Raw genomic sequence first — 21,433 nt, forward strand, 5'->3', positions numbered from 1 at the left:
CTGTTTTTCTTTATCGTTTAAATAATCAGTCTAAAAATTTGGGGATTTTGTGTTTTAAGATAGTTTCCTAACTGCATTTATTAGGTTTTTGTTTTTCTTTTCGTTTTCTGAGATGGAGTCTCGCTCTGTCACCCAGGCTGGAGTGCAGTGGTGCGATCCAGCCACCGTAGTAAGCAAGGTTGCTCACTACAACCTCCACCTCCCAGGTTCAAGTGATTCTTGTGCCTCAGCCTCCCGAGTAGCTGGGATTACAGGGACCCACCACCACACCCGGCTAATTTTTGTGTTTTTAGTAGAGACAGGGTTTCACCATGTTAGCTAGGCTGGTGTAAAACTCCTGGCCTCAAGTGATCTGCCTGCCTTGGCATCCCAAAGTGTTGGGATTACAGGCATAAGCCACTGCACCCAGCTATAATTAGCAATTGTACAATAAATTTACTTTGTACAATGATTTTGAACCAAGATCCCAAGCCTAGGGGCCACCAGCTAAACAAATCACAAGACTATGGGGCAGTTGAATGAGATCTCTTGTAGTCTTTGAGTAGTATTTTGGGACTGGGTTGAATTAAAGCAGAGTGCCAACTCTATAAAAGGGAGCACTAAGTGAATTAAAGGATTTGGGGGTCAGGTTCTGTCAAGTGAAACATGTAGACATTCAGGGAATAAGAGTCTCATTATGATATGAAGACTTATTCTGACATCTTGGAAAAAGCTGTCTACAGTGTGGAAACATCAACTTCTCATCCTGATTTGTCATTCGAATGTCTCTGGTTATGGCATTGGACACTTTGGTGAACTTTTTGTGTGGTCCATACATCAGGCACAAGACTTGTTCTTTAGAATTTATGCAGTTTTATTATATAGGTCTTGTAAATCAAAAATAAAATCCTAAGCCCTCTGCCCCCAACTATCTGAATGGACTTCCTCCAAAGCCAGGGCTCTTTTAAAATTTAACCTGAGAGACTGTTTCAGGCCATTACAGGAAGTGTGGGTCAAGCATGCCTTATTATACATACCTCTCTGGCATCAACATCAACATAGATTTGAAGTCTGATAAGAAACATGTTGGCCGGGTGCGGTGGCTCATGCCTGTAATCCTAGCACTTTACGGGGCTGAGGAGGGTGGATCACAAGATCAGTAGATCAACACCATCCTGGCTAACACAGTGAAACCTTGACCCTACTTAAAATACAAAAAATTAGTCGGGCATGGTGACACATGCCTGTAGTCTCAGCTACTTGGGAGGTTCAGGCAGGAGAATCACTTGAACCCGGGAGCCGGAGGTTGCAGTGAGCAGAGAAGGAGCCACTGCACTGTAGTCTGCCTTGACTACAAATCCCCACTTGTCCTTGGTGGAGTTGAAGTTGATCCCCCATTGCAGTGGTCCCTGTGCCTATCACAGTAGTCCTGCCACTGAGTAAAGTCGTCCTTATGATCTTTTTTTTTTTATTTTCAGAGACAAAATGGGTGATATTGGTTGTAATTACCCAGCTCAGAGGGCAGAGGGAGAGGTAGGAAAGGAATGCTCAGTTACTGGCCAGCTTTCATGAGTCTGCGCTTTTTCTAGGAACTTTCCAAGCCCCCTATTCCTTAATGTTATCACGCCACTTTGGGCTAGCACTGGGCCAGCCCTGCCAAGTGTCTGCTCTATATGTTCACAGAACAGGTAATAAGCCTTCCAGAAAACAAGGAGAAAAAAGAATGCAACTTAGAAAGCTCCACCTGGGCTGATCCTTCATCAGTGGCCTCTGACCTTTTCCCACTCTAAGCCATCTCATCCTTCAGTGGGGACCAAACCATCAAGGGTTTTGTTACTGGGAACTGTCCTGAACTCCAACCACTTCCCACCTCTTCTGTGGCATCTGTAGGGTTGGGTTTGGGAAGGAAACCAGCAACTATTCCTGCTTCACCATCCTCTTCTGGAACCAGATATGCCTTTACATTTTAAAAGTAATTTGAAGTCATTACTAAAAACAACTAAAATATATATACCACTTAACTACATGACAGGTGCTATTCTAAGTGCTTTACATGTATTTACCCATCAAATCATAGCAATCAAATGAGTTAGATAATGTGGTTATCCCCAGTTTACTCTTGAGTAGCCTGAGACACAGAAAGATTATATGACTTACACAAGGTCACACAGCTTAATAAGTTGAGAAGCCAGAAACTGAATGCAAGCTATCTGGTTCCATAGTTTGTACTGTAAAATGCTAGTGTTAACTGTACACAGCAGCTCATGGCTGTAATCCCACCACTTTGAGAGGCAGAGGTGGGAGGATTGCTTGAGGACAAGAGTTCAAGATCAGCCTGGGCAACAGAGCAAGACCCTCTCTCTACTAAAAAATATATTTTTTAATTAGTCAGGCGTGGTGGTGCACACCTGTAGTCCCAGCTCCATGGGAGGCTGAGGCACTTGAGCTGAGGAGGCTGGGGCTACAGTGAGCCATGACTGTGCTATGGAACTCTAGCCTGGGCATCAGAGTGAGGCCCTGTCTAAAATAAAAGAAAACGAAATGCTAGTGCCTTTAACCGTTCTACCGTTCTATCATTCATTAGTATCTGTATCCATTCCTTGAACAGCAAAAGAACTTCTCTTTTCTTTCCTGTCCCTCCTCCCATCTTCTATGTTTATATAATACCTGCAATTTTATTTCAAAACTATAATTTTTTTAAGTTTACAATCAAAAGTTTACACTGTTTAATACATTTTACTGTTTTTCTTTTCACCATTGCTTATTGAAATCACCTCCTTCCTCTTAAATTTACTTTTCTCTTCTCATAGGACTATATACCAATAGTGATTTCTGAAGGATACATGTGTCATGAATTTTCTGAAATAATTTTTCCCTCATTCTGGATTATCCTGGCTGTATATAGATATCTAAGTTCAACTTTTTTTGTTTGTTTGTTTTTGTTTTGGTTTGGTTTTTTGAGACAGTGTCTGGCTCTGTCACCCAGGCTGGAATGCAGTGGCACCATCTGGGCTCACAGCAATCTCTACCTCCTGGACTCAAGCGATTCTCCTGCCTCAGCCTCCCAAGTAGCTGGGACTACAGGCACGTGGCACCACACCTGGCTACTTGCTGTATTTTTTGTAGAGATGGATTTTGCCTTGTTGGCCAGGCTGGTCTCAAACTCCTGAGCTCAAGGTATCCTCCCATCTTGGCCTACCAAAATGCTGGGACTATAGGTGTAAGCCACTGCACCTGGTCCAAAGTTATTTTTAATCAGCTCCTTGAAAAACTTCTCCATTGCATTCTCTCTTCTCTCTTTATCTCTGGGGACTTTCAGGATTTTATGTTTATCCTAGAAATTTTACTCCTAGGGCGTGTGTGTGTGTGTGCGCATGCACATATGTGTGTTAATCAGGTTCAGAACTAGGTGAATCTTTTCAGTTTGAAGATCCATGTTGTTTGTTCAGTTGAGAAAATTCTAGAACATTATTTCTTCAAGTACTGCCTTCTCTACAGTCTTTCTATTCTTTTTTTTTTTTTTCTTTTTTGAGACGGAGTTTTGCTCTGTCACCAATGGTGGAGTGCAGTGGCACAACCCCAGCTTACTGCAACCTCTGCCTCCCGGGTGTAAGTGATTCTCCTACCTCAGGCTCACCAATGGCTGGGATTTCAGGTGCCCACCACCACACCGGGCTAATTTTTGTATTTTTAGTAGAGACGGGGTTTTGCCATATTGCCCAGGATGGTCTCAAACTCCAGACCTCAGGTGATGTGTCTGCCTTGGCCTCCCAAAGTGCTGGGATTATAGGCGTCAGCCACTGAGCCCAGCCCAGTCTTTCTATTCTGTATGTCTGGATCTTCTATTGGATGAATGTTAAAACTTCTGGAATCTATTCTCCATTTCCTTTATTATTTTCATTTCATACTTTGTATTTCGTAATCCTTTTCTGCTGTACGGTGAAGTAGTGCCATGCTTGAACACATTTTTTCATTGGGTTGTTCCAGTTTCTCTTATTGATACGCAAAAGTTTTGTTTTATATTAGAGATGGTTACTTTTAATTTATTACAGATGCTTCACCATTTTCCCCAAAAGTTGCCTTTTTAAACAGCTGTTTATGGTGTCTGTTGAATTAGATGATACTTTAATTTTCACCTTTAAATTTGTCAGATTCATTGTTCACAGCCTTGGTGTAATGTCAGGAAGTGCCTATGCCAACTCAAGATGTCTTACACTGTAACATTTTCCTAAATTTTCATCTAGTTCTTTATGACTTCACATTTTCACATTTAAGTCACTGAAGTTTTAGAATTTATTATTTTATGTGGTTCAAAGTAAGGATTTAATCTTTATTTTTTCAAATGCATAGACACTTGTCAAGCAATCTTTAAATTACAGAGGCCATTCATATAAAATTTTAAAACATGCAAAAGAAGAATGTATATTTTTATGGATAATAAGTAAATGGTAAATGTATAAAAACATGAATGCAAATAAAATGCCATCAAATTGAGAAGAATGGCTGTAAGTGGAGAAGGAGGGAGGGCAGGGACTGATGAGTACTGCACAGACAGCTTCAGCCATGACTTGCTGATAGTGTTTTTTGTTTATTTGTTTATTTTTTCTCTCTTTTTGTGATGGAGTTTCGCGCTTGTTGCCCAGGCTGGAGTACAATAGCATAATCTCAGCTCACTGCAACCTTCACCTCCTGGGTTCAAGCAATTCTCCTGCACCTGCCTCCCGAACACCTGCCCCTACACCCAGACACCTGCCCCTACACCCAGCTAATTTTGGTATTTTTGATAGAGATAGGTTTCACCATGTTGGCCAGACTGGTCTCAAATTTCCTGACCTGAGGTGATCCACCTGCCTTAGCCTCCCAAAGAGTTGAGTTTACAAGCGTGAGTTACCACTCCTGGTGTGTTTATAGAATTTCTAATATTCTGAAAAAATAAATCAGATCTAACATAGCAGTGGGATAATGTTGAGATCCAACTGGACTCAATAGTATTCCACATACTTTTCTGTGTGTTTGAAATATTTCTTTTTTAAAGGGCATGTTGTTCTTGCTAAGCACTGTTAATGAACCAAAGGACAGTTAAGAAAACGTTACAAGTGAAAACTTAAAAAAAACTTTAAATCGCAGATCCGCAAAAACTTCCAGAGTTTGTTTCATTAACAGAATGTCGGTATTGGGTAAGTATCTTATGAAGAGGATGATGAACACATTATGTAACAAAGATCGCTGTTTCACTGTATTTTATCAAAATCAAATAGCCTTCTCGTTCCCAAACAACCCTGAATCTCCATGACGAGCTTGGAAGAGAGTTTGAAACACTGGAAGAGTGAATCTAGTGCTTGAGTATCTGCCAACAGCCCTGCATGCTAAAAATGCTCAATAAATTCCGTATTGATGGAACGTATCTCAAAATAATAAGAGCTATTTATGACAAACCCACAGCCAATATCATACTGAATGGGAAAAAACTGGAAAAATTCACTTTGAAAACTGGCACAAGACAGGGATGCCCTCTCTCACCACTCCTGTTCAACATAGTGTTGGAAGTTCTGGCTAGGGCAATCAGGCAAGAGAAAGAAATCAAGGGTATTCAGTTAGGAAAAGAAGAAGTCAAATTGTCCCTGTTTGCAGATGACATGATTGTATATTTAGAAAATCCCATTGTCTCAGCCCAAAATCTCCTTAAGCTGATAAGAAACTTCAGCAAAGTCTCAGGATACAAAATTAATGTGCAAAAATCACAAGCATTCTTATACACCAGTAACAGACAAACAGAGAACTTTTGTATTTTTTAGTAGAGATGTGGTTTCACCCAGTTAGCCAGGCTGGTCTTGAACTCCTGAGCTCAAGTGATCTGCCCGCCTCGGCCTCCCAAAGTGCTAGGATTATAGACGTGAGCCACCGCACCTGGCCAACTGACTTTGTTTAATATGGCAGTTTTCATAAGTAATCTAGGTATAATGGTTAAAATGAATAAATGAGATAAATGTGAGATACATGTTATAAGTGAACTTTTCATGTAGTTTGAAATCTTTTTTTTTCTCTTGCTCTTACCATATGAAGATGAGATATTAAAATTATGTTAGATTAAGTAATAGGTACTCACTAAATGCTGGGATGATTTCCAACTAAGAAAACAAGGGATACAAATCACTGAACATAAATACAAGTTTGTTCTTGGCTTTCAAGTTTTACAAAAGACAAAGGGTATTTGGATCTGTTAATAAAATGCCCTGTTCCACATTGAAAATTGTTCTATAAAAATATTTTTAAAGATTATAAAATATATATTCATGAGATGTTAATATATAACAATTCCAAACTACTTCCTAGGTTTTTACCAAAAATTAAGGTTACCAAAAATTAAGGTTACTAAAAATTAAAAGTTCTTAGTATATGAAATTCTATATATCAAATGTACAAAAAATAATTTTTATCTGACAAAATTTTGCGTGGTCTGAGTGATAATACATTTTTATCCTAAAATAAAATGATTGATTGTTTTAATATAAAAAATAGTCTATGGCCATACCACCCAGAATGTGCCAAATCTTGTCTAATCTCAGAAGTTAAACAGGGTCAGGCTTGGATGGTACTTGGAATGGAGTCCAATATGAAAATGAAAATTTATACGGCTAAGACTGAAGGTAAAAAAATGATGCAATGTCTAGGCAAGTTGCTGAGGGTTTATGAAGGATGAGCCTTGGGAAGGGAGTCTTATATATGATGAGACTGGTTGGGATTGAAAAGAAATTGTTTATCGGTTTTTCTAAAAATTGAACATTAGTGTCAAGGGTGCACTGAAGCAGGGCGAGTCTGCTCCTCTAGGTTTGAAATGGGTTTTCTTAACATGTTGATCTGTTTTTCTTTACCTTTTAAATAATCAGTCCATAAAAACAGAGATTTCGCATTTTAAGAAAGGTTCTTAACTGTATTTATTAAGTTTTTGTTTTTGTTTTTGTTTTCTAAGATGGAGTCTTGCTCTGTTGCCCAGGCTGGAGTGCAGTGGTGTGATCCAGCCAGTGCAGTGAGCAAGGTTGCTCACTGCAACCTCCACCTCCCTGGTTCAAGCGATTTTCCTGTCTCAGACCCCCGAGTAGCTGGGACTACAGGCGCCCAACACCACACCCGGCTAATTTTTGTCTTTTTAGTAGAGACGGGGTTTCAACATGTTGGCCAGGCTTGTCTTGAACTCCTGTCCTCAAGTGATCCGCCCTCCTTGGCACCCCAAAATGCTGGGATTACTGACATGAGCCACTGCACCCAGCTATAATTAGCAATAGTGTAATAAATTTGGTTTGTACAATGGTTTTGAACCAAGATCCCAAGCCTAGAGGCCACCAGCTAAACAAATCAAAAGACTGTGGGGGAAGTGAATGAGGCCTCTTGTAGTCTTTCAGTAGCATTTTAGGACTGGGTTGAATTGTAGCAGAGTGCCAACTCTATAAAAGGGACCACTAGGTGAATTATAGGATTTGGGGGTCAGGTTCTGTCAAGTGAAAAATGTAGACATTCAGGGGGTAAGAGTCTCATTATGATATGAAAACTTATTCTGATGTCTTCGCAAAAGCTGTCTACATTGTGGAAATATCATCTCCTCACCCTGATTTGTCGTTCAAATGTCTCTGATTATGGCATTGGACAGTTTGGTGAACTTTTTATGTGGTCCATACATCAGGCACGAGACTTGTTGTTTAAAATTTATGCACTTTTGTTTTATAGGACTTGTAAATCAAAAATAAAATCCCAAGCCCCCTGCCCCCAACCATCTGAATGTACTTCCTCCTAAGCCAGGGCTCTTTTAAAATTTAACCTAAGAGACGGTTTCAGGCCATGACAGGAAGTGGGGGTCAGACATGCCTCTCTGGCATCAACATCAACACAGACTTGAAGTCTGATAAGAAACATATTACAGCTGGGCACGGTGGCTCACAACTGTAATCCTAGCACTTTGGGAGGCCAAGGCAGGTGGATCACCTGAAGTCAAGAGTTCGAGACCAGCCTGACCAATATGTTGACACCTCGTCTCTACTAAAAATACAAAAATTAGCCAGATGCGGTGGTGGGCACCTGTAATCCCAGTTACTCAGGAGGCTGAGACAGGCGAATCACTTGAACCCGGGAGGCGGAGGTTGCAGTGAGCTGAGATCACGCCACTGTACTCCAGCCTGAGCAACAGAGTGACACTCCTTCTGATGAAAAAAAAAAAAAAAAAGAAAAAAAGAAACATGTTACAACCTATTTTCTCTGTAGCCTAGTACCTGAAGGCTTCCTCTGCAAATAAGAACTTGGGTCTCCACAGTCCTTTATCTTAACTCTGACATTCCTTTCTATTGATCCTGGGATTTTGTTTTGTTTTGTTTTTGTTTTGAGACAGCGTGTCTCTCTGTCGCCCAGGCTGGCGTGCAATGGCGCGATCTCGGCTCACTGCAACCTCCATCTCCTGGGTTCAAGCAATTTTCCTGCCTTGGAGTAGCTGGGACCGCAGGCACAGGCCACAGCACACAGCTAATTATTTTGTCCTTTTAATAGAGACAGGGTTTCACCATGTTGACCAGGCTGGTCTCGAACTCCTGACCTCAAGTGATCTACCCACCTTGGCATCCCAAAGTGCTAGGATTACAGGAATGAGCCACTGCACCCAGCTATAATTAGCAATAGTACAATAAATTTAGTTTGTACAATGGTTTTGAACCAAGATCGCAAGCCTAAGGGCCAACAGCTAAACAAGTCAAAAGACTATGGGGGAACTGAATGAGGCCTCTTGTAGTCTTTGAGCAGCATTTTAGGACTGGGTTGAATTAAAGCCGAGTGCCAACTCTATAAAAGGGACCACTAGGTGAAGGAAAGGATTTGGGGGTCAGGTTCTGTCAAGTGAAAAATGTAGACATTAAGGAGGTAAGAGTCTCATGATATGAAGACTCATTCTGACGTCTTGGGAAAAGCTGTCTACAGTGTGGAAATATCATCTCCTCAGGCTGATTTGTCGTTCGAATGTCTCTGGTTATGGCATTGGACACTTTGGTGAACTTTTTGTGTGGTCCATACACCAGGCATGAGACTTGTTCTTTAAAATTTATGCACTTTTATCGTATAGGACTTGTAAATCAAAAATAAAATCCTAACCCCCACTACCCCGCAACCATCTGAATGGATTTCCTCCTCAGCCAGGGCTCTTTTAAAATTTAACCTGAGAGACGGTTTCAGGCCACGACAGGAAACGGGGGTCAGACATGCCTTATTATACTTCTCTGACATCAACATCAACACAGACTTGAAGTCTGACAAGAAACATGTTACAACCTATTCTCTGTGAAGCCTAGTACCTGAAGGCTTCCTCTGCTTATATGAACTTGTGTCTCCACAATCCTTTATCTTAACCCAGGCATTCCTTTCTGTCGAGCCTGGGGTTTTGTTTTGTTTTGTTTTGTTTTTCTTTTGAGACGGAGTCTCTCTTTCGCCCAGGCTGGAGTGCAACGGCGTGATCTCGGCTCACTGCAACTTCTGTCTTCTGAGTTCAAGCAATTCTCATTCCTCAGAATACCTGGAACCACAGGCACAGGCCACCGCGCACAGCTAATGTTTTGTCCTTTTAATAGAGAAGAGGTTTTACCATGTTGCTCAGGCTGATCTTGAATTCCTGGCCTCAAGTCATCCGCCTGCCTCGGCCTCCCAAAGTGCTGGGATCCCTGGCTTGAACCAATCATCATCATTCTGTTTTTTCACCTACAGTGCTGATTCTTCTCTAAAGGTGTATAGAATCAGAGTCATAAAAAAGATTCTAACAATTACTGTTGAATATAGATTTCTAATAAATTTCAGATCAATGAACTAAATAATTTTTTTTAAAAACTCAAACAGAAACTGATGGGTTCATGCAACTGATCAACAAGATCAAGTAGAACAAAAATTAATTACATGAGGCTAAATAACTGATAAAGCTAATGTATTTTTGACCTTTATTTAAAACTTTATTTGTTCTTGGGCTGGGAGCAGTGGCTCACATCTGTAATCCCAGCACTTTGGGAGGCTAAGACAGGAGGATCCCTTGAGTGCAGGAGTTCAAGAGCAACCTGGCAAACATAGTTGACCCGTTTCTAAAAAAAAATTAAGAAAATAAAAACTTTGTTTTTTACTTAAATGTTTTGTTTTCCACATATAAGAACATTTTCTAGTGGAATGTGGTGGCTCACTTTGGAAGGCCAAATGGGAGGATAGCTTGAGTCTAGAAGTTCAAGACCACTCTGGGCAATATGGCAAAACCTTGTCTCTACAAAAAAATACAAAATTTAGCTGGGCATGGTAGTGCATGCCTGTGGTCCCAGCTACTTGTGAGGCCGAGGTGGGATGATCAGTTGAGCCAGGAGGCAGCAATTGCAGGGAGCCGTGTTTGCACCACTGCACTCCAACCTGTGCAACAGAGCACAACCCTTTCTCAAAAAGATGAAAAAAAAAAGAGAAAATTTTCTCTGTTAAACTATCTATAGTTTACAACAATTTGATAAAGTATACTTTTGTAAACTAAGATGGAAGTGTTCAGTTTTTCTTTCTACTCGATTCCTCCAGAATTCGAAAACTATTTGCAACTATTCTTATGGCAATATGGTTATTTACACAGGTCCAGTAAAAACCTGCTCTTGATGCCTCAGTCAACTCCAACATGGCGAAAATCTCCAGCCCTACAGAGACAGAGCAGTGCATCAAGTCCCTGATTGCTATTTTCCAGAAACAGGCTTGAAAGGATAGTTACAACAGCATTCACCCCAAGATGGAGTTCCCAAGCTTCATGAATAGAGAACTGGATGCCTTCACAAAGAACCAGAAGGACCCCAGTGTCCTTGACCACTGATGAAGAAACTGGACCTCACTAGTGATGGGCAACTAGATTTCCAAGAATTTCTGCATCTGATGGATGGCATGACTGTGGCTTACCATGACTCTTTTCTCAAGGCTGCCCATTGCAAGAAGCGGGTCTGAGGATCCCCTGGGCCTGGTTTCCAAGCCACCCCATTTCCTTCCAGCCTCGCCATCACCATCTCCTCACAGCCCACACATCCCCTGGGCCCAGCACACCTACCACCTCAGGCAGGCCCTGCCTGCAGGTAGTAATAAAACCGTACTTCTCTTCTCTTCTTTTCTCTTCTCTTTTCCTTTGTTTTTTGTTTGTTTGTTTGTTTGTTTGTTGTTGTTTTATTTTTTTTTGAGATAGGGGTCTCATTATGTTGGTCAGGCTGGTCCTGAACTCCTGGGCTCAAGTGGCCTCCCAAATTCTGGGAATACAGGTGTGAGGCATTGAAGCTGGCCCACTTTATTTTTTAAGCACAAAAACCAAAAACAAACAAACAAAAAAACACCTCTGCTCTTTGGATCTCACTCCTGGTTCTTTTTCTTATTGGTCAAAATTTACTCTACAGGCACAAACTCCCCCACACTTCTAGATTGCATCATCTGACCCTTTGGCAGTTGTCTGGGAAGCCAGATCCCACACTTTGAAGTGTAGTGTTTCATACAATCCAAAAGTGGTAGCAGAGGCCGGGTGCGGTGGCTCACTCCTGTAATCCCATCACTTTGGGAGGCCAAGGCAGGCGATCATGAGGTCAGCCATTCGAGACGAGCTTGGCGAGCATGGTGAAACTCCGTCTTTACTAAAAATACAAAAATTAGCCCAGCATGGTGGCACGCACCTATAATCCTAACTACTCGGGAGGCTGAGGCAGGAGAATCACTTGACCCTGGGAGGCAGAAGTTATAGTCAGCTGAGACCATACCAGCACTTCAGCCTGGGCGACAGAGCAAGACTCCGCCTCAAAAACATACAAAACAAACAAACAATCAAAAAAGTGGTAGCAGAAACCAGAAAGTCCAGATATGTAGCTAACTGGCCTGGTTATACAGCAGCAGCCAAGGGTGAAAACTACTCCCAGGCAAGTCCTAAGTTCACCGAGTAACTGGAGTACCCATCTGTGCTAGTTAATTGCCTTTATCCAAAGGAAAAATAAAACTCACATCTCTATGACAAGCAGGTGCTTACAGCTTGGAGCAAGGCACCTAGGCTAGACTCCCCTGCTGACAGGGAGACAGGGACATCATCTTCCTCGAGGTTCACATTTCAAAGAGATGGCTCCAAGGCCCTGAAGAAAGACATTTCTAGGGACCGGGCATGGTGGCTCGCACCTCTTATCCCAACACTTTGGGAGGCTGAGACTGGAGGATCACTTGAGGCCTAGAGTTCAAGTTCAAGACATTCCTGGGTTCTAGGGTAGACAGAGGCTTACATATCAAAGGAAGAATTTACAAGTACAATTTTTCTCAAGGAAATGCTGTAAGGAAAGTGAAATGGGGAAAGGTCTCTTCTTGGCCTTTTGGCAACAGGAAAAACTCAATTTTATGTTTAGTTACCCTTACAATTTCCCCCTATTGTTATTCTTTTATAGTAACACTGCAATTTTCTAATTGTCTCCACTGCGTTTCTATCTTTCTCTGAGTAGTTTACAGCCACCTAGATATCCAACAAGTCCATAGTAAGATGCAAAGCAAAGCAATTATCAAGATTATAATAGAATAATTTTTTGGGGGGTGACGGAGTTGCACTCTTGTTGCCCAGGCTGCAGTGCGATGGTGTGATGTCGGCTCACTGCAACCTCTGTCTCCTGAGTTCGAGTGATTCTCCTGCCTCAGCCTCCCGAGTGGCTGGGATTACAAGCATGGGCCACCTTGCCCAGATAATTTTGTATTTTTTATAGAGATGGGGTTTCACCATGTTAGCCAGGCTGGTCTTGAACTCCTCACCCCAGGTGATCCACCCACCTTGGCTTCCCAAAGTGTTAGGATTACAGATGTGAGCCACCATGCCCATCCTAGAATGAGTTTTTAAATTCAGTATAATACTCACCTTGTCTGAGGGCGGGGCGACCTTTAAACACATCATACTGGTTGATTGTGTCAAAGTCAAAATAAATTCTAGAGACAAATCCCTAAATCAAATGCTGTATTCGGGAATCACAAAATTGCAATTCAGAGCATACACACGGACTAGGGTGGTCTTCAATATGTGCAACAAACAAAGAGAAGTTGGAAGTTTTATTAGAAAGAAAAATGTTACATATTGTTTTGAAATGAGGTTCATTGGCCCTGGAGAAGTTGGTTCATTCTCACAATCAGCTTTCACACTCCCTTTTTTGATCAACATCTTTCTTTGAAAACCTCACTGATCAGCCATCTTAAAGTGAGGCTTCATTGTCACTCCATGCCAGGATGGACCTGGGCCGGTTGTCTTTGTCCCATGTCAAGGGAAAGGTAAGGGAGGCAATATCAGGGACATGGGCCACATATGAGCCACAAAGAGGCCAGAAGGAAAAAAAAAATCAGGCATGTTTGTCTGGAGTTCAGTATCAAGTTCCATCTCGTTAGTTTCATCTGTATTAGCAATCATCTTGACACCCTGGGCTATCATTATCCTGTTGGGAGAACTGGCTTAACAAATATTAGACAGGCAACAAGAACGGAGCTCAAAGATCATAATACCAAAATAATTAGCAATTGTTTTATTTTATTTTATTTTATTTTATTTTATTTTATTTTATTTTATTGCGATGGATTCTTGCTCTGTCACCCAGGATGAAGTGCAGTGGCGTGATCCCGGCTCACTGCAACCTCCACCTCCTTGGTTCAAGAGAATCTCCTGCCTCAGCCTCTTAAGTAGCAGAGATTACAGGTGCTTACCATCACGTCCGGCTCATTTTTGTATTTTCAGTGGAGACAGGATTTCACCATGTCGGCCAGGTTGGTTTCTAACTCCTGACCTCTAGTGATCTGCCCGCCTTGCCATCCCAAAGTGCTGGGATTACAGGCGTGAGCTATTGCACCCAGCTATAATTAGCAGTAGGATAATAAATTTAGTTTGTACAATGGTTTTGAACCAAGATCCCAAGACAAACCAAAACACTATGGGGGAATTGAATGAGACCTCTTGTAGTCTTTGAGTAGCCTTTTAGGACTGGGTTGAATTAAAGCAGAGTGCCAACTCTGTAAAAGAGACCACTAGATGAATCAAAGGATTTGGGGTTCCGGTTCTCTCAAGTGAAAAATGTAGACATTAAGGGGGTAAGAGTCTCATTATGATATGAAGAATTATTCCGACGTCTTGGGAAAAGCTGTCCACAGTGTGGAAACATCAACTTCTCATCCTGATTTGTCGTTGAAATGTCTCTGGTTATGGCATTGGACAGTCTGGTGAACTTTTTGTGTGGTTCATACCTCAAGCACGAGAGTTGTTCCTTAAAATTTATGCACTTTGGCTGGGCGCAGTGGTTCATGCCTGTAATCCCAGCACTTTTGGATGCCAGGGTGGGCGGATCACGAGGTCAAGAGGTCCAGACTGTCCTGGGTAACACAATGAAACCCCGCCTCTACTAAAAACACAAAAAATTAACGGGATGGTGTCACATGCCTGTGGTCCCAGCTACTCGGGAGGTTGAAGCAGAAGAATCGTGTGAACCCGGGAAGCGGAGGTTGCAGTGAGCCAAGATCTTGCCACTGCACTCCAGCCTTGGCAACAGAGCAAGACTCTGTCTAAAAAAAAAAAAAAAAAAATAAAACATGCAGTTTTATCTCACTGTATTTGTAAACTAAAAATAACATCCTAAGCACCCCCACTCCCCCTTAACCATCTGAATGGACTTCCTCCTCAGCCAGAGCTCTTTTAAAATTAACCTGAGAGACTGTTTTAGGCCATGACAGCACTTGTGGGTCAGACATGCCTCATTATACTTCTCTGGCATCAACATCAACACAGACTTAAATCTCATAAGAAACATGTTACAACCTATTCTCTCTGAAACCTAGTCCCTGAAGGCTTCCTCTGCAAATAAGAACTTAGGTCACCACAATCCTCTGTCTTAACCCAGGCATTCCTTTCTGTTGATGCTAGACAATTTTGTTTGTTTGTTTGTTTTGTTTTTGTTTTGAGGCAGAGTCTAGATCTGTTGCCCAGGCTGGAGTGCAATGGTGCGTTCTTGGCTCACTGTAACCTCTACCGCCCGGATTCAAGGAATTCTCCTGTCTCAGCCTCCTGAGTAGCTGGGATTATAGGCGCCCACCACCACACCTGGCTAATTTTTTTGTATCTTTAATAGAGACGGGGTGTCACCATGTTGGCCAGGCTGGTCTCAAACTCCTGACTTCAGGTGATTCACCGGCCTCAGCCTCCCAAAGTGCTGACATTACAGGCGTGAGCCACCGTGCCCGGCCCATCCTAGGCTTTTAGATAAACCCAACCAATTGTCAACCAGAAAAATGTTTAAATCTACCTATACACTGGTAGCTCCTGCTTTGAGTTGTCCTGCCTTTCTAGACCAAACCAAAGTATTACTTAAAAGTATTTGATTGAGTCTCCATAAAATGTATAAAACCAAGCTGCACCCCGACCTCCTTGGGCAACTCAGGACCTCCTGAGGCCACGTCATGGGTCATGGTCACTCCTATTTGGCTCAGAATAAATCTCTTCAAATGTTTTCCAGAGTTTGACTTTTTTCATCAACAGACTTCAGGAACAGCGCAGTTTCTGTTTTTAATAATTTTATTGAAAAAAAATTTGATCTAATCTAGTCTATATGTAGATAACAACAACTCAGCCGGGCAGAGTGGCTCACACCTGTAACCCCACCACTTTGGGAGGCTGAGGTGAGTGGATCACAAGGTCAAGAGATCGAGATCATCTTGGCCAAAGTGGTGAAATACCGTCTCTACTAAAAATACAAAAATTAGCTGAGCATGGTGGAATGCACCTGTTGTCCCAGCTACTCGGGAGGCTGAGGCAGGAAAATCGCTTGAACCTGGGAGACAGAGGTTGCAGCGAGCTGAGATCCTGCCACTGCACTCCTGCCTGCTGACAGAGCCAGACTCTGTCAAACACACACACACACACATAACAAGCAAACAAAAAAACAAGAACTAGAAAAATGCAGAGAGCTACAATCTAATAACTGGTCCATTAGAGCTTTTCTTTAACAACATAATTTTTCTCTATATAATGATCACTTAGGTATCTCAGATTTAAAAACCTCTTGAGGATAGAAAGTGAAACCAAGGCCGACTTTAGATTTCACCTACATTCTCAAGGTTCCTTGGCCTGCCAGAAAGTGACCATTTTTATTCACCCACTGTAAAGCTAAAAACACTTGAGTCAGGCATTCCATGCATTTTGATGAAAGCCTTGGTAATATAATGTTTTTTTTTTTCTTTTTGAGACAGGGTCTTACTCTGTCACCCAGGCTGGTGTGCACTAGTAAGATGTCAGCTCACTGCAGCCTCCACCTCCTGGATTCAAGCAATTTTCCTGCATCAGCCTCCTGAGTAGCCAGGATTATAGATGTGTGCCACCACACCATGCTACATTTTTAAATATTTTTAGTAGAGATGTGGTTTCACCATGTTGGCCAGGCTGGTCTCAAACTCCTGACCTCAGATGACCCACACGCCTCACCCTCCCAAAGTGCTGGGATTACAGGTGTGAGCCACCATGCCTGGCCCTATAACCAATGTTTTTAATTGTATCCATCTATAAAGAGACAGCAGATTTTTTTTTTCTTGTTGAAAAAAAAAAAAAAAATGGGCCTGGTGCAGTGGCTCACACCTATAATCCCAGAACTTTGGGAGACCACTTGAGACCAGGAGTTCAAAGTCAGCCTGGGCAACATAACTAGACTCCCATCTCTGGAAAAAGAAAAAAGAAAAAGAAACAGAGAGAGAGAGAGAGAGAAAGAAAGAAAGAAAGAAAGAAAGAAAGAAAGAAAGAAAGAAAGAAAGAAAGAAAGAGAGAGAAAAGAAGTATGATTTTATTACTACCTGCATGAGGTGGTAGGTGTGCTTGAGAGAATAGAAGAAAGGAAAGGAGGGGAGGAGAGGGGAGGGCAGGGGAGGGGAGTGGGAGGAAGCACAGGGGGCAGAGGGAGTGGGGAGCTGCAGGCAGGAGGGAATGGTCTTATTACTACCTGCAGGCAGGGCCTGCATGAGGTGGTGGATGTGCTGGGCCCAGGGTATGTGTGGGCTGTGAGGAGCTGGTGATGGCAACGCTGGAGGAAATGCGGTGGCTTTGGAAACCAGGCCCAAGGGATCCTCAGATCTGCTTCTTGCAATGGGCAGCCTTGAGAAAAGAGTCATGGTAAGCCACAGTCATGCCATCTATCAGATGCAGAAATTCTTGGAAATCTAGCTGCCCATCACTAGTGAGGTCCAGTTGCTTCATCATGTGGTCAAGGACACTGGGGCCCTCTGGTTCTTTGTGAAGGCATCCAGTTCTCTATTCATGAAGCTTGGGAACTCCGTCTTGGAGTGAATGCTATTGTAACCATCCTTTCCAGCCTATTTCTGGAAAACAGCAATCAGGGACTCTCTGTAGGGCTGGAGATTTTTGCCATGTTGGAGTTGAATTAGGCACCAAGAGCAGGTTATTACTGGACCTATGTAAATAACCATATTGTCATAATATTTCCAAACAGTTTTCGAATTCTGGAGGAATTGAGCAGAAAGAAAAAGCAAACCTTTCCATCTTAGTTTACAAAAGTATACTTTACCAAATTGTTATATACTATAGATAGTTTAACAGAGATAATTTTCTCTTTTTTTTTTCATTTTTTTGAGAAAGGGTTGTGCCTTGTTGCACGGGCTGCTGGCAGTTGTGCAAACACAGCTCCCTGCAACTTCTGCCTCCTGGCTCAAGTGATCCTCCCACCTCGGCCTCCCAAATAGCTGGGACCACAGGCGCATGCCACCATGCCCAGCTAACTTTTCTGTATTTCTTTTTTGGTAGAGACAGGGTTTTGCCATGTTCCCCAGACTGGTCTTGAACTCCTGGGCTCAAGCAATCCTCCTGCCTTGGCTTCCAAAGTGAGCCACCACACCCCACCAGAACATTTTATTAAATATGGAAAACCAAACATTTAAGTAAAAATCAAAGTTTTTTTTTTCTTAATTTCTTTTAGAAACCAGGTCTCCTATGGTGCCCAGGTTGGTCTTGAACTCCTGCACCCCAGGGATCCTCCTGTCTCAGCCTCCGAGAGCACTGGGATTACAGGTGTGAGCCACTGTGTCCAGCCCAAGAATAAATAAAGTTTTAAATAAAGGTCATAAAAACATTATCAGTTATTTAGCCTCATGTAATTAATTTTAGTTCTGCTTGATCTTGATCATCAGTTGCATGAAACCATCAGTTTTCATTAGAGTTTTGAAAAATAATTTATTTAGTTCATGGATCTGAATGTTATTACAAATCTATATTCCAAAGTACTTGTTAAAATGTTTTTTATGAATCTGATTCTGGATGCTTTTAGAGAAGAATCAGCACTGTAGATGATATAGCTTAGAATAGTAATGATTAAGATCTGATGAAAGGTCCAAATTGTGAAAAAAATTCAGTTATTTCTATTATATAGAGCATTTTAAGATAACAACCAGAATCATGACTGATAGCATCACACCAGGACCATCAGATCTCTGTAAATTTTATATGATCTTCAGGACATTAACATCAATAACATATCTATATGAATGTAAACAGCAATTAGTGTTATTGTATTATTTGACATTGCTTTTCATATAATCTAACATATCAAATAAGCCTAATGAGAGACACATTCACTGAGGCTCTCCAGGGGCCTCACTGGTAAATCTCAAAGTCAATTTCATGTTAAAAAGACTTAAATTAGAATTTGATTAGTTCGTTCAACAGCAATAGATAAATTTGAAAAGAATTGGATTTGGGGAAAGTTTGTCAAAGACATTAAAAGGCTCAAAACATTTGTTCAAAACAGGATCATGGGTCACCGTGGAAATAAGTCACTCATTTAACCAGAATGATAGTCAATAGACTTCAAAAGCAATACAGAAAGTTACATGGACTTAAAAACTTAACCCGTTCAAAGCTCAGTTTTCCTTAGGAAGAAGAAACCTAATTAGTAGGCCAGGCACGTTGGCTCACGCCTGGAATCCCAGCACTTTGGGAGGCCGAGGCAGATGGGTCACCAGGCCAGAAGTACAAGACCAGGCTGAGCAACATGGCAAAACTCCTCTAAAAAAAGGACATAAAATTAACTGGGCTTGGTGTCCCGCGCCTGTGGTCCCAGCTACTGGAGGCACAAGAATTGATTGATCCCGGGAGACGGAGGTTGCAGTGAAACCGAGATCCTGCCCATTGCACTCCAGCCTAGGCGACACAGGGAAACTCTGTCTCAAAACAAAAACAAAACAAAACAAAACCCTAGGATCAACAGAAAGGAATGTCAGGGTTAAGATAAAGGATTGTGAAAACCCAAGTTCTTACTTGCAGAGGAAGCCTTCAGGTATTAGGCTACAGAGAGATTAGGTTGTAACACGTTTCTTTTTTTTTTTTTTTTTTCTTCAGATGGAGCCTTGCTCTGCTGCCCAGGCCAGAGTGCAGTGGCGCGATCTCAGGTCACTGCAACCTCTGCCTCCCGGGTTCAAGTGATTCTCCTGTCTCAGCCTCCTGAGTAGCTGGGATTACAGGCGCCTGCCACCGCACCCAGCTAACTTTTGTATTTTTAGTAGAGACGGAGTGTCACCACATTGGTCAGGCTGGTCTCGTACTCCTGACTTCAGGTAATCAACTGCCTCGGCCTCCCAAAATGCTCAGATTATAGTCATGAGCAACCACACCCAGCCATAACATGTTTCTTATCAGACTTCAAGTCTGTGTTGATGTTGATGCCAGAGAGGTATATTGAGGCATGTCTGACCCTCACTTCCTGTCATGGCCTCAAACCATCTCTCAGGTTAAATTTTAAAAGAGCCCTGGCTGAGGAAGAAGTCCATTCAGATTGTTGCAGTGGGACAGGGGTTAGGATTTTATTTTTGATTTATAAGTCCTATAAGATAAAAGTGCATAAATTTTAAGGAACAAGTCTCAGGCCTGATGTATGGACCACGCAAAGAGTTCTCCAAACTGTCCAATGCCATAACCAGAGACATTCAAACGACAAATCAGGATGAGAAGTTGATGTTTCCACACTGTAGACAGCTTTTCCCAAGACACCAGAATAAGTCTTCACAACATAATGAGACTCTAATCCCCTGAATGTCTAATTTTTCACTTGACAGACCCTGACCCCCAAATCCTATAATTCACCTAGTGGTCCCTTTTATAGAGTTGGCACTCTGTTTTAATTTAACCTAATTCTAAAATGCTAGTCAAAAACTACAAGAGGTCTCATTCAATTCCCCCATAGGTTTTTGATTTGTTTAGCTGGTGGTCCTTAGTCTTGGGATCTTGGTTCAAAACCATTGTACAGACTAAATTTATTATGCTATTACTAATTACACCCGGGTGCAGTGGCTCACGCCTGTAATCCCATCTCTTTGGGATGCCTAGGCAGGTGGGTCACTTGAGGTCACGAGTTCTAGACCAGCCTGGACAACATGGTGAAACCCCATCTCTACTGAAAATACAAAAATTAGCCAGGCGTAGTGGTGAGCACCTGTAATCCCAGCTACCCGAGAGGTTGAGGCAGGAGAATCACTTGAACTCAGGAGACAGAGATTGCAGTGAGCCGACATTGCGCCACTGCACTTCAGGCTGGGCAAAAAGAGTGAAACTCTGTCCCGAAAAAAAAAAAGAAAAGCATTCTATTATAATGTTGATAATCGCTTTGCTTTGCGTCTTACTAAGGACTTGTTGGATATTTATGGGACGGTAAACTACCCAGAGAAAGATAGAAACAGCAGTGGAGATAATTAGAAAACTGCAGTGTTACTATAAAAGTATAACAATAGAGGGAAATTGTAAGGGTAACTAAACATAAAATTGAGTTTTTCCTGTTGCCAAAAGGTCAAGAAGAGACCTTTTCCCATTTCACTTTCCTTACAGCATTTCCTTGAGAAAAATTGTATTTGTAAATTCTTCCTTTGATATGTAAGCCTCTGTCCACCGTAGAACCCAGGAATGTCTTGAACTTGAACTCCAGGCCTCAAGTGATCCTCCAGCCTCAGCCTCCCAAAGTGTTGAGATTACAGGCGTGAGCCACCATGCCCGTCCCCTAGGAATGTCTTCAGGGCCTTGGAGCCATCTCTTTGAAATGTGAACCTCGAGGAAGATGATGTCCCTGTCTCCCTGTCAGCAGGGGAGTCTAGCCTAGGTGACTTGCTCCAAGCTGTAAGCACCTGCTTGTCATAGAGATGTGAGTTTTATTTTTCCTTTGGATAAAGGCAGTTAACTAGCACAGATGGGTACTCCAGTTACTCGGTGAACTTAGGACGTGCCTGGGAGTATTTAGTTTTCACCCTTGGTTGCTGTTGTACAACCAGGCCAGTTGGCTACATACCTGGACTTTCTGGTTTCTGTACCACTTTTTATTTTTTGTTTGTTTGGCTTTTTTGTTTGTTTGTTTGTTTTTGAGAGGGAGTCTCCCTCTGTTGCCCAGGCTGGAGTGTAGTGGTGTGATCT

At 42.1% G+C, this 21,433-nt stretch overlaps 2 protein-coding genes and 1 pseudogene across 2 annotated transcripts in view; 2 read left to right on the top strand and 1 right to left on the bottom strand.

Annotated features, from left to right (window-relative positions):
- The window catches only part of LOC100998162 (putative protein SSX8), a 148,850-nt gene that overhangs the window by 90,344 nt on the left and 37,073 nt on the right, over positions 1-21,433 (top strand). The window lies entirely within an intron of this gene.
- The window catches only part of LOC116272091 (putative protein SSX8), a 47,574-nt gene that overhangs the window by 12,037 nt on the left and 14,104 nt on the right, over positions 1-21,433 (bottom strand). The window lies entirely within an intron of this gene.
- LOC100997811 lies at positions 10,091-11,192 on the top strand (annotated as a pseudogene).

Source organism: Papio anubis, chromosome X (assembly GCF_008728515.1).
Source record: "Papio anubis isolate 15944 chromosome X, Panubis1.0, whole genome shotgun sequence".
Classification (NCBI taxonomy): domain Eukaryota; kingdom Metazoa; phylum Chordata; class Mammalia; order Primates; family Cercopithecidae; genus Papio; species Papio anubis.